The sequence below is a fragment of the Vicia villosa genome, linkage group LG2 (assembly GCF_029867415.1).
Source record: "Vicia villosa cultivar HV-30 ecotype Madison, WI linkage group LG2, Vvil1.0, whole genome shotgun sequence".
Lineage (NCBI taxonomy): Eukaryota > Viridiplantae > Streptophyta > Magnoliopsida > Fabales > Fabaceae > Vicia > Vicia villosa.
The window spans coordinates 30,757,592-30,770,062 of record NC_081181.1 but is presented as its reverse complement, the minus strand read 5'-3'; positions in this window follow the sequence as shown (position 1 = coordinate 30,770,062).

Below are 12,471 nucleotides of genomic sequence, written 5' to 3'. Positions count from 1 at the left end.
TGGTGAGTTTCTTCTACTCTTCAAACCAGACTTTAAACAAGCTAAGAATGTCTCAATCTCAGATTGAGTTCACCTTTTGGAATGAGAGACATGGAGAGTCTCTGTCACCTTTATCTTCCAATCTTCAAAATAATTTTCCTTAGCAGGTTACACATCTGTCTATCCTCAGTCAGTGTCAGCCTTAATCTTGGGCTTTAAACAAGAAGTCTCAAATAGTTAATAATTCTGCCATCAACATAATTCCCTAAAAAGGTTCAGCCTCCATTCATTCCTTCATTTTAACATAATTCCCTGGAAAGGGTTAGCTTCCAAAAATTAAACTTTCAAAAGATAAACTCTCCAGTAGAGTAAAACCCCTGGAAAGGGTTAGCCACCAAAATCAGTCCTCTAAAGTCATAATTCCCTGGAAAGGGTTAGCTTCCAAAAATTCAACTTTTAAAAGATAAATCTCACTTAAGGTCAGTCTCAGTCAATAAAAACCAAGTCCCCGGTAGAGTCTACTTTAGGCCAATCACTCAAACAAATTCTCCAGTAGAGTCAATCTTCAAACCTGGGTCTTTCATTCATCAATTCGTGCTTAACAAAAGCACAATTCTCAGTAGGGTCAACCTTTAGCCTCCAAACAATAGGATAATCCTCAACAGAGTAGTCCCCTATGAGTCAAAAGATCCCACACTGGTAGATCTTTCCCCATTAAAAAGTCAGCCTCAACCTTGGGCTTTATACAAGGCAGATAATAGAGTCTCCCCAGTGAGTCCTTCACCATCAAGTAGCCACAACCTTGAGCTTTGTACAAGGCAGATAAACCACATTTCCTGTGTCAAAAGATTCCTAACCTTCAGGATCTTTTCCCCATAAAGTCATCCATACTCAGTTTCCTCAACAGTCAGCCACAACCTTGGGCTTCATCCAAGGCACAAAATAGAATCTTCCCTAGCAAGAGTCAGCCACAACCTTGGGCTTCATACAAGGCACAAAATAGAGTCTCCTAGGTAGAGTCAGCCACAATTCTGGGCTTTGTACAGAACACTAAAAAACCTTTCAATCATAAAACAAAATAAACACTCTCCAGTTAGAGTCAGCCTCAATTCTGGGCTTTGTACAAAACACAAAATTTCTTAGTTTAAGTTAATTTCTAGTGGAGTCATCTCTCAGAGTCAATAAAATCAATCAAAAAGCCTCAAGTTTGGGCCTCATACAAGCCAGCTAAAATCAAATCTTTCATACAGTAGATAGACATAGCTTATCTCTATAGAGAGATATTTCTCCTATCTCACCACATACAAACAAACAAACAAACATTTCAATTTCAATTTCAATCATTCTCCCATTTAGGATTTTGAAAGGCATGCTCTGAGGAAAACACACCCAGACTTGTACAACTTTCCCTAATTTGGTCGAGAATCTTTCTTTCATTCAAGAGACACGCGACTGGCATACTTGCATACATACAAGTAAGGTCCCTCTCTTAATGAAATGAATTCAGCTTTTCTGTCACTTTAAATGTTTGTGGTGGAATAGTAGAAATACCTCTCTGTAAAGATGACTTCATGTCTCGTTACTGTAAACAGAGATTTAATTCAAGCTTCAACCTTGAGCTTCAAGCAACGCACCAAAAGTAGTTAATTTCCCTAATTAGTTCCCCGAACTACAAAAAGCTCTGACTTCCATTAGGGATATGTAGGCATGAGGTTCACAAGGAATCTCAGCGAGCTAATAAAAAAACAAAATTAGTCAGTCAGTTTGTCTTTTTCAAAACAATTCAATTTTCCCTCCTAACACAAAGGAGAAACTTTCCCAATCATTAGCAACAAACACAAACACATAGAGACAGAGAAGGATAATTAAAAAGTCCGTGTGCTATCGTAGGAAGAACTGAAACAAAATTCATCCCGCAACGGGCGCATTCTCCTTCCAAATTTCGCATGAAGGGTCTAGCGTGCCGTCCTCCCAAGTGAAACGGGGAGGTAAAAAAAACGACACCACAGATCCTAACGCCTTGATCTCTAGAAAGCAATCTTGGACGACTCTCGTGGACATCATGGACCTAACCAAAGACGACTCCCTTGACCAGAATCCAACTCTTCACTTGCTTCCTCCAAAGGAACTTTTTCGAAGGTGAGTCTTCCCTTTCACTGCACCGGGAAAAGTCTCTTCATTTGGAAGGGATGAAGGTGATTGCCAAGAGAAAGAGCTTGGCTCAGGATACTGCTGCCATGATGAGGATTCTAGAGATGGATGTCATGTATTCTGAGGCTCCTCCAAATTTGGGCGAAGTGCTTAAGAAGATTGCTGATGACTAAAAGGGCACGTTGTTGTCTTTGAAGGAAGAGCATAGGAAGGTGTTGTCCGGGAAAGAAGAGGAGCTTAAGAAGAAGGATGCCCGATTCGAGGCTAGGGCAAATGCTCTTGAGGATGTGAATTCTACTCGGATAGACCTAAGATGCCAGCATGCCCTCTTGGTGAAGACTCTATGTGACGTCCTGCAAGTTGCTCTTGTCAAAGAGTCTTCCCTTTGTCGCTCCCTCGCTCCTGCCAAGGACAAGACAGACGAGGAGAAGGATCTTTAGACCCGGGCTTTTTTGATCGGGCATATTAGGGTTCTCGAGGACGATTGCTTGGCGACCACCCAGGATACTTACCACTCAACCGTTGCCCAGCTGAAGATTATGAATCTACATGTTGAGTTGGTGAATGAGGGTACCGGACATCTCCACCAGGTAGTTGATGGGCAGATCGTGGCTCCTAACCTTGGGGTCGGCAGTGGAGCTAAAAAGTCTACCGCTCAGGATGATCAGACTGTGCATATGGAGGAGGCCACATGATCATGTTTTTTTTTTGTTAATTCTGTTAAGTTTCTGGCCTGCGTGCCATGTTATTATGGATTTTTTGATGGGGGTATGCCCCCCATTGATTATGTACTAAATATTTACCGTCCTGACCATAATGCTTTAGTGACGGGCACAATCTTGGGGCCTTTGGCCTTTTTATTTCGTTAAGTTTTTGCTCGAATTTGTGTGTATGATTTTATGATGTTTGTGTATGTTTTGCTCGAAAATTTTAGGACAAGGGATTTTTCTCAGTATTTATGTGATCGTCAAGTGTGGGGAACTTGATCGATTTTCCGGGGTCATGTGCCTGGCTGGGGTGAATCTAACACTCTATTGATATGGTGCTCGAATTTCACGGTGTGAACGGGCTCTTCGTGAGCAGGGTGTTCTACCATCGTGGTACGACTACGACGGGGATCTTGACTTGAGTGTTCCCTGAAGGACTAAGTGTTTGCTCATTGAAAAGAAGACTCTTGTCTTTTTGTTTCAACATGAGGTGCTATGCTTGTACCTAGGCTGCATCTGTGATCGTGAACGTTTCCTCGTTTGGATATGTTCAGTCCTAGTTGTAATATTGTTTTAGCTTTTCAGCGTTCCATGGCCAAGCAAGTTCTTCTCTCTGTGAATTTTCTAAGTAATAGGGCCCATTCTCTATTTTTCGCCCGGACACGATAAAGGCTTTCCCAGTTCGCCGCCAGTTTGCCCTCTCGAGAATCTTTATGATTTATTTTAAGCACTAAACTGTCTACTTCGAGTTCTCATTTGATGACTTTGCGGTCGTATCTCAAAGCGATTTTTTGTTTAAGAGATGCTTCGCGGAGGGCAGCACCTGTTCGAACCTCTTCGAACAGATCGAGCTCCTCTTTAAGAGCCTCGTCGTTCATCTCTTTATCTAATGGAGCTTTGGTGCGCCTGGTCGGTTCGTGGATTTTAATGGGGATCATTTCCTCTGTTCTATATGCTAGACGGAATGGGGTTTCTCCCGTGGTCTAATGGAGAGTTTTTCGGTAGGCCCAGAGTACGTTGTGTAGCTCCTCGACCCACCTTCTTTTAACCTTGTCGAGTCTCCTTTTGAGGCCTCTCTATATTACTATATTTGCGGCTTCTGCTTGCCCGTTTGTCTGGGGATGGTTGACAAATGTGAAATGTTGTATGGTTCCCATTGTCAGTGACGATAGCTAAGGGGACACCAAACCGGGCGAGTATGTTCCTTTTGTAAAAACAGAGCATGTTCTGTGCTATGATTTTGGCTAGGGCCTCTGCTTCATTCCATTTAGTGAAATAATCGACAGCCACTGTAAGGTATTTGTTTTGATTAGATCCGGTGACGAATGGTCCCAGTAAGTCCATGCCCCACTGGGCGAAAGGCCAAGGGGAGGTCAAGGATTTAAGCTCGGTAGGAGGGGCAATATGCATGTCCCCGTGTCGTTGGCACTTGTCGCATATCTTGAAGTGTTCTTTAGCATCTTTTTGCATGGTGGGCCAATAGTATCCGGTTTGAATTTAACAATCCTTTTTCGTACCAAGGCCAGGTATTCTGCGAGTTTATCATTTTTGACTTGATATTGGCCGGATACTTGGGATACGCAAGCTGGGAGTTAGTGAAAATGTCGATTTCCTCGGCTCCAGTGTCTTCGGCTAACCTTAATCCAGCATGGATGGATTTGTACTCGCCCAGGTTGTTCGAAGTAGGAAAGGATAATGTGAGGGATACTTCTATTAAGGTACCTTCTCTATTTTATAGGATTATGCCTGCTCCACTGTTTGTCGAACTGGAGGCTTTGTTCACGTAAATGGTCCACTTACGAGCGTCGTTGGTTGGAAGTTCGAAGAAATTTATCTCGAGTATGAAATCTGCTAATACTTATACCTTTAAGGCTTTTCTTCCTTTGTATCTGATGTCGAATTCGGACAGTTCTAGCGACCACCGAAGCATTCTTTCGGCCATATCGGGACATCTAAGCATTTATTTTATCGGCTATTCGGTTCGTACTACGATGGTGTGTGCTAAGAAGTAATGTCTCAGCCTCCTTCTCAATCTGTTGGTATCTGAGCTCTGGGCCTTGAAGTGCTTTGCTCGTGAAGTATATGGGATTTTGCGCTTCCGGGGTTTCTTTGGTGAGGGCAGCACTAACGCCCTCGGATGCTAGAGTTAGGTATAGGTATAGGACTTCTCCATCATTTGGTTGGGAAAGGACTGGTGGTCTTGAGAGCGCCTGTTTCAAGTGAATGAGGGATTTGTCGCACTCCTTGGTCCATTCGAATGCAACCTCTTTACGCGGGAGTTTGAAGAGGGGAAGAGCGTGTTGGACCGATTTGGCAATAAAACGAGACAGAGATGTGAGCATTCCGTTTGGTGATTGGATGGATTTTTTGAGTTCGACATAGGGAACTCGGAAAAGGCCCTGCATTTGTCAGGATTAGCTTCGATTCCTCGTTCAGTTAGATAGAAACTGAGGAACTTTCCCACCCTGACGCCGAAGGTGCATTTTTCAGGGTTAAATCGCATTTTACATTTCCTGGTCTGTTCGAAGACCTTTTTGAGATGAGTTGCGTGATCAGTTTCCTCTTGGGGTTTAACGATCATTGCTTCCATATAGACTTCTAGCATATCTCCTATTTCTCCCCGGAAAATTTTGTTCATCATACACTGGTATGTCGGGCCAGCGTTCTTCAGGCTGAAGGGCATTACATTGTAGTAATAATTGCCCGAGTCCGTCATGAAGGCTGTGTATTTTTTATCAGTTTTAGCCATGGGGATTTAATTGTATCTCGAGTAGGCGTCCATAAATGAAAGTAATTTAAATCCTGCAGAATTATCTACTAATTTATCTATGCTCGGTAGAGGACATGCATCTTTAAGGAAAGCCCTATTGAGATCGGTGTAGTCCGTACACATGCGCCATTTTCCATTACTCTTTTTAACTAATACAACATTTGAGAGGAAAGTGGTGTACTTGGCCTCTGATAAGATATTAGCCTCTAAGAGGTCTTTTACAGCTAATTCGGTCGCAACCGTCTTTTTTGAGGATTGTTTTCTCCTCCACTAGGCAACAACTTTGTATATTGGATCAATTGTCAAATGATGGAAGGAGACCTCAGGGTCGAGGCCAGGCATCTATGGGGTGCTCCAGGCGAACAGGTGAGCATTTTCCCAAATGCATGCCTTTAGTTGCTTTCTGCTAAGTCGGGGAGACTGGCTCCGATCTTGACCCCCTGCTAGGATCATCTCCGAGGATGAAGAGCTCGAGCTCTTCATCTGGAATGGGACAAAATGGATCTTTGGTTGTGGCTGAGGAAGATTTCTTTGCATCAGGATTTTCTTTGGCTTCCTTGCAGAAGCGGTTGTCCAAGTCGACAGCGTCAACATGGGAAAATGGCTTCGGCAACTCCGAGCTGGCTGGAAGTTTTAACTTCGTATCCTGCCGAGGCGACACTTTGATAGAGCTGAGACCTTTATCTGATGCTTCGAAGCATCTTCGGGCAGCTTCAGTGTCTCTGTGCAAAGTGGCTACCTGTCCTTTGGCAGTATAGTACTTCATCTTAAGATGGACCGTAGATGGTACAGCTACAAGTTCGGCCAAGGTGGGGGCGTCCGAAGATGCATTGATAGATAGAGGGCCAAGAATTGGACCTTGACGGCCCTGGCTGTCTCTACTTCTCCGAATGATACAATCAACTTTACCAACCCCAAGGTCTGGTGACAGCACCGTTGAACCCTTGTAGATCTAAGCCCACGTACGCGGTTAGATGGCTCTCGTCCAGCTGTAAGGTGGAAAAAAGCTGGGAGTACATTATGTCCACCGAGCTGCCCTGATCGACTAGGATGCACCGAACGTCAAAGTTTGCCATCTTGGCCCTAAAGAGCAATGGAATAATGGCGTTAGGAGTACCTCCGGGGAGTTCCTCCTTGTAGAAGGCAATTGGGACCGAAATTCCCCTAGCTTGATCTAGAGTAGTTGTCTTCCCCAAACTTTCCGAAATCAGCTCCTCGAACTTACGCTTCACGGATCCCATAGTGAACTTGTTAAAGCCTCCGCCAGAGATGACCATGGAGGATGAAAATGATTGCTAGGGGCTGTGGGAGGAGAAAAATGTCGGGATGTTGGCCCAGCCGGGCATGTATAAATCTTCAGGCCAGGTGATACTCATAGAAATCTAGAGAGCAGCGACATCGTCAGAAGATGGTTTCTCCTCGGCGAAAGTCTTTGTTTCTTGAGGGGTCTCCTTCTTCTTAGCGTACTGCTTAAGGTGTCCCTCTCGGATGAGTATTTCAATAGAATCCTTCATATGGATGCAATCCTCCATGTTGTGCTCGTGGCTCTTATGGAACTGGCAGTATTTGGATTTGTCCATATTTGGCTAGCAGGAAGTTGCTTGGTGAAGCGCACTTTGGCTATCTGGAACTCGAAATTAGCGCATTATGTCAGAATACGCTCGCGAGATGCGTTCAGTTGAGTGTACTCGAGGAACTTCTCATGCGTTCCTTTATAGTCCCGAGCATCATAGGATTTATCTTTTTTTCTTTTCTCGAGTCCTCGGCGAGATCCTTCCTCGTACTTAGCGTATTTGGGATCCTCTTGTTGCCTAGAATCCCGAGCAGTGTGGGAAGATTCCTTTCCTCATATTGAATATATGCTTGAGCCTTGAGGATAAAGGTGTCAAGCATGGCCGGAGTTTCTATGCCCACCACTTTGGTGAAATCGGAGCTAGGGTGGAGACCTCGTTCCAACAAGTACTTCTTCATGTCTAGAGTGGTAGTCACCTGTACGGCTTCCTTGTTAAACCTTTCTAAGTAAGTCCTTAGTGATTCATCTTTGCCTTGGATGATGGCTTCCAGGGCGACTTCAGACTTGGGTTGTTTATGAGAAACGGTGAAATGACGTGAGAATAGACGGCCAAGACCTCTCCAAGAACTAGGCCATAGCTCCCTTCCGTAAGTTCGTTGGAAATAGTATGCATTTTATTGCTCCCTGAACTTTGTGGTAGTCGAGGAGAGCGTTAATGTTCTCTATATGCTCGTCTGAATCTATGGTGCCGTCGTAGGTACCAAAAGGAGGAGGTTTTTCTAACCCGAGGGGAAGGGGTATCTTCCTCCTCGTCACTCTAGCCGGGTGACGGGGATGGAGAATGGCTTTGCCTCCGATAACGAGGACGATCTGATGGTCGTGGAGAAGGTGTTCTTGTGCGCCCCTTTGGCCGAGGAGATGGAGTATGCCGGTGAAAACGAGGGTCCTCCTTGCTTTTCTTAGCAAGGGTAGAACAAAGTTATTGCCGGGGAGGAGAATGATGACATTTCTTGGTTTCCACGACTTCCATCTCGGAATGAGAGTGTTTGCGAGGAGGAGTTCTGGAATAATGGCATTTTTGCTCCAACGCTCCAATCCGATCGCTCTGTTGACGAAGCATGGCGTTGGTCAGGCTCAAGGCTTCAAGTATGGTGACTATGGTCGGATCAAGGTTGGATGGCACCGTTCTCCGTGGAACTTCCTCTGTTATAGGGTCTTGATGAGTCTTGTTGCTAGTAGTTGCGCGATGTTTAAGGAGGACATCATCCGCGTCTTCTGAGGTTGTGTTTACGGTGATTTCCGGTAAACAACCGCTAGTCTTCCAAACTATAGTTTATACTTTGGTTACTCGCAGGATCGACTAGGTTGATCCTAGGACATAGTCAAATAATTGTCTTTTGATATAATTTGGTTCATATTTGTTGGCTTTTGCTTCGAAACTCGTTTATGGTGTGATCGTGTGACTAATCTTACGAAGTAAACTTGTCATACACATAACTATAACTTTGACAAAATATAAAAGAAATGTAAATTGCAGAAATGTAAAATACAGGAATGTAAAGTACAAGAATGTAAAATAACGGAATGTAAAAAGCTTCGAATTAAAACTAAACGATAGATGAAGAAATTAGAAAGATACTTGAATAAAGAAAAATACAAATGTATTTAAAGTGGTGTTGGTGTCATACGTACATTTCTCAGCGAACTCTTTCTCTTAACACTTGATACTTAAGTAATTTTGTGAGTGATTTGTACAAAATGAACACACTGGATCCTGATACTAAGACCCTTATTTATACTAATTCGACACTAACGGTCATACGCTAATAAAATGCCCCGTTGCTTCACATGCATACGCTTCGAATCCTTGGGCGCCATCTGTCCTCGTTCGGTTATACAAAGTGTTTCGAAATTCAAATCCTCCCGCCTGAATTCTCTTTCGATACGTGCCAACGTGATCTTTAACGAGAATGCCGCGAAATACCCCAAGTTTCAGTACTCTTTGTATTTCAAGAAAAACGCTTAAGTCCCAAAGACAACCTATCTCGATTCAGCTTCGATTTCAATCATCTTCATCTCAACTTAAATAACAATCTCGAACCTGGCCATCAGGAGCCATTTTTATTCTCGTGAATGGCCATCAGAAGCCATTCTTATTCTCGTGAACTCTAATTTCTTCAAAGAACATTTTCTTCCATCGGAATCTCCAGCTATCAAATTGCCCCCAATAAATGTGTGTTTCAAAAAACAAGAGAAATAGGCATTTCTTGTCATGATGAGATTTCGTTTTACTCATTTTTTAGAGTTCCAAGACACCTGACTAACGTCATAATCATTTATGACTCATCTTTCAAAACGTCTTGTCATTTTCAAAAACGTCTCTTCAAAACGTGCATCCCCACGTTTTGTCATTACTTGTGATCATTGCTCCTAGATACTAGGAGTAAGGCTAACAACTGTTCGACCGCCGTTAGATTAAATCATCTCTTGCCACGTGTCCTTTTGACCTTCATTCAAAAGATTTGAAAAAGGTTCTAACTAAACCTTTAAATACCTAAACCTTTTACCTTCACACAACTTCATCTTTCATTCTTCTGCGACTAAACACAGAAAAAAGAAATCCTCTTTGGTTTTTTAACCTAATTCTTGAAACAAACACATCCATGGCGTCTTCTACCATTCACACCTCCACATTGGAAACTTCAAATTCTCTCCAACCCGTTCAACAGTTTCAACACCCTACACAGATAGGTAACCAACAGTACATTCCAGACCCAAACGTAGCAGAAACTCGCACTATCTACGCTTCTTAGGTAATCATTCCTTTTGAACTTTCTGGAAAAACTCATGCTTTTATGGGTCCTTTACCTGGAGGAAATAACTCTTCTATGGGTAAATTTTTTCCTGCTTATTATAAGACTAGGCCCTTGGTTAGTAAGAACAAAATAGACGAAGATGGAAACCTAATCTTAGCTGAAACCGCCAATGTAGATGACGCTTCGAATGAAGCCACCGTAGCCTTAGAGAAAATTAGGTTGAATTATGCGACCAATTTCCTAAAAGTATTTAGATCAATCCCCTTAGCAAAAGATCCTGACCTGTATTATGCTTGGCTGACTAAGGTAGAAAACAAAAGGGCTTCGTTTTGGAAAGAACTAGGGATTTATGATCTAATTCAATTATCCAAAACAGGTTTAGAATACAACCAAACCATGTTAGTAGCATTAGTATATTTTTGGGATGCTTCTCACAATACCTTCCACCTTCCTTGTGGAATGATTACCCCCACTCTCTTCGACATAGCCGCTATCACAGGGCTTCGACCAACTGGGGAGGTCTTCGATCCCAACTTCATGGATATTGACACCATCCAGTTCAACGAAGGAAAAGCCACCTACACTACTTTTATCCAGAGATACCATGTCCAAACGACTACTGAAGTCACAGATGAAGAACATATCGCATTTCTAGCACTCTGGCTTTCCAGATGTGTTTTTTGTTCTAGGTCCCTCCAAGTGGCAAAGAGGTATCTTTGTATGGCTAACCAGATAAATGCTGGAAAAAGGTTAAACTTAAGCCAGTTAATTTTAGGGTTCCTTTACAAAAATCTTGGTGAAGCAACAGATCTCATCAAGGATTACAAAACAGGATCTCTCCTTTTCGCTGGCCCTTTCTGGTTATTGCAGCTATGGCTCAATGCTACTTTCGAAGCTTATCTCCCATATAGAGGTATCGTGGATGAAGAAGATATGGCAATCAGAAATCGAACAGTCGAAGGGACTAGACTAGCTCACCTAACTCTCAAAGAAGAATCAGGAAAGCTTCGCGAGATTTTCCGAGCGTACATGATGATGTTCACTAAACGTTACCAGTTCAGTCCTTCTATGGCTCCATTTGTAAAAAGGGAAGTAGGTCCCGAATGGTTTACTCGAGAATTTCCAGCAACTTCTCCAGATCAACAAGCTGAATCCATGGTTATCTGGGAGGCTTTTCTAACACCTAAAATGTTGTACCATCGGTTACGATCCCCCAAGAGTCACTGCTGTCTCCTCTGCTACCAACCAAATCTTGTATCAAGGCAATTTGTATTGGTTCAGCTTAAACCAAAATGCATGTATGACAAGAGAAATCATATGTGTCTGCACACTATGCATTTATCTGAAGAGGAATATGAATCCAAAATCTCCAAATATGTCGGTATCACGACCCTCTCTCCGATCTCCTTCGAGCCTGCCTTCTATTCTACCATAGATTTTCATCAATGGTGGACAGAGTATTATACTAAGCAAATCTTCGATGCTGAAATCCTTTCTCAAGAACTAACTGAAGCTTTTGCTGATGTGCAGGCGAACTTCAAAAAAGGTACTTCGACTCACATTAAAGAAATCCAAGCCTTTTTAAAATTCTTTGAAACTATCTACAGGCCTGATGATCTTAGTTGGACCGTTCGTGAAGCTGCAGTCATTTTGCGTGGAAAATTTTCTACTAAACTGGATAAGTTGAAATTGCCCACGTATGTTCGACCTGAACAACATTATGAAGTGGCTTTCAAACTTAATCCTCCAAAATTCCCTCCACTACCTAGTGCTGATTTTGGTGTGGCTCTAAGTCCTCCTTTTCCAGACTGGTTTGTGTGTGGGAATGTCCCCAAAATCCTTTGCGAACAATCCGAAAAACACGTTGAACGAGTGGTTCCGACTAAGCATACCTTGGATACTTTCAAGGGACATCTTCATATAGGTATTGAACACGTTTGTGTTTTGAATCCAATACCTGAAGGTTGGGGCTGGGAAAATCCTTCGATTAACCTTCTTTCCTTACCTATGGACTGACTTTTGTTTTGTTCACAGCTGTAGGTCAAAAGAGAGTTATCAAGGAAGCAGCTGCGCAAAAGGATGCTGGAGCTTCGAGAAGCAACAGAGCAAGTGGGAGTGACTCTGCCACCACTGGCAAGAAACCAACAGTACATATACATTTTTTTTGTACTATAATTTGTGCATTTATTCTGAATACTATTCACTTTGTTCAATGTGAATATTCTCAGAGTTCGAAGCCTCCGACACCTCCAAAACGGAAAATCTCAAACACCAGTGCTTTAGATGATGAGGACAAATCTCCTCCTCATACCAGACAAGCTACGAAGAAAAGACAAAAGGCCACTATTCCTTTAACCAAAGAAAAGGGATCTGGGACTTCAAAGCTTACTTCATCGAGTGATAAGGTATCCTCTGATGAACTATCTTGAAAGATCGCTGGTAATGTCCCAGTTGTTGAAAGTCATAACTCTAGCCCAGATAATGTCCCAACCAAGGTATTGAATCTTATACTATAACAATTCTTCATTCTTAACT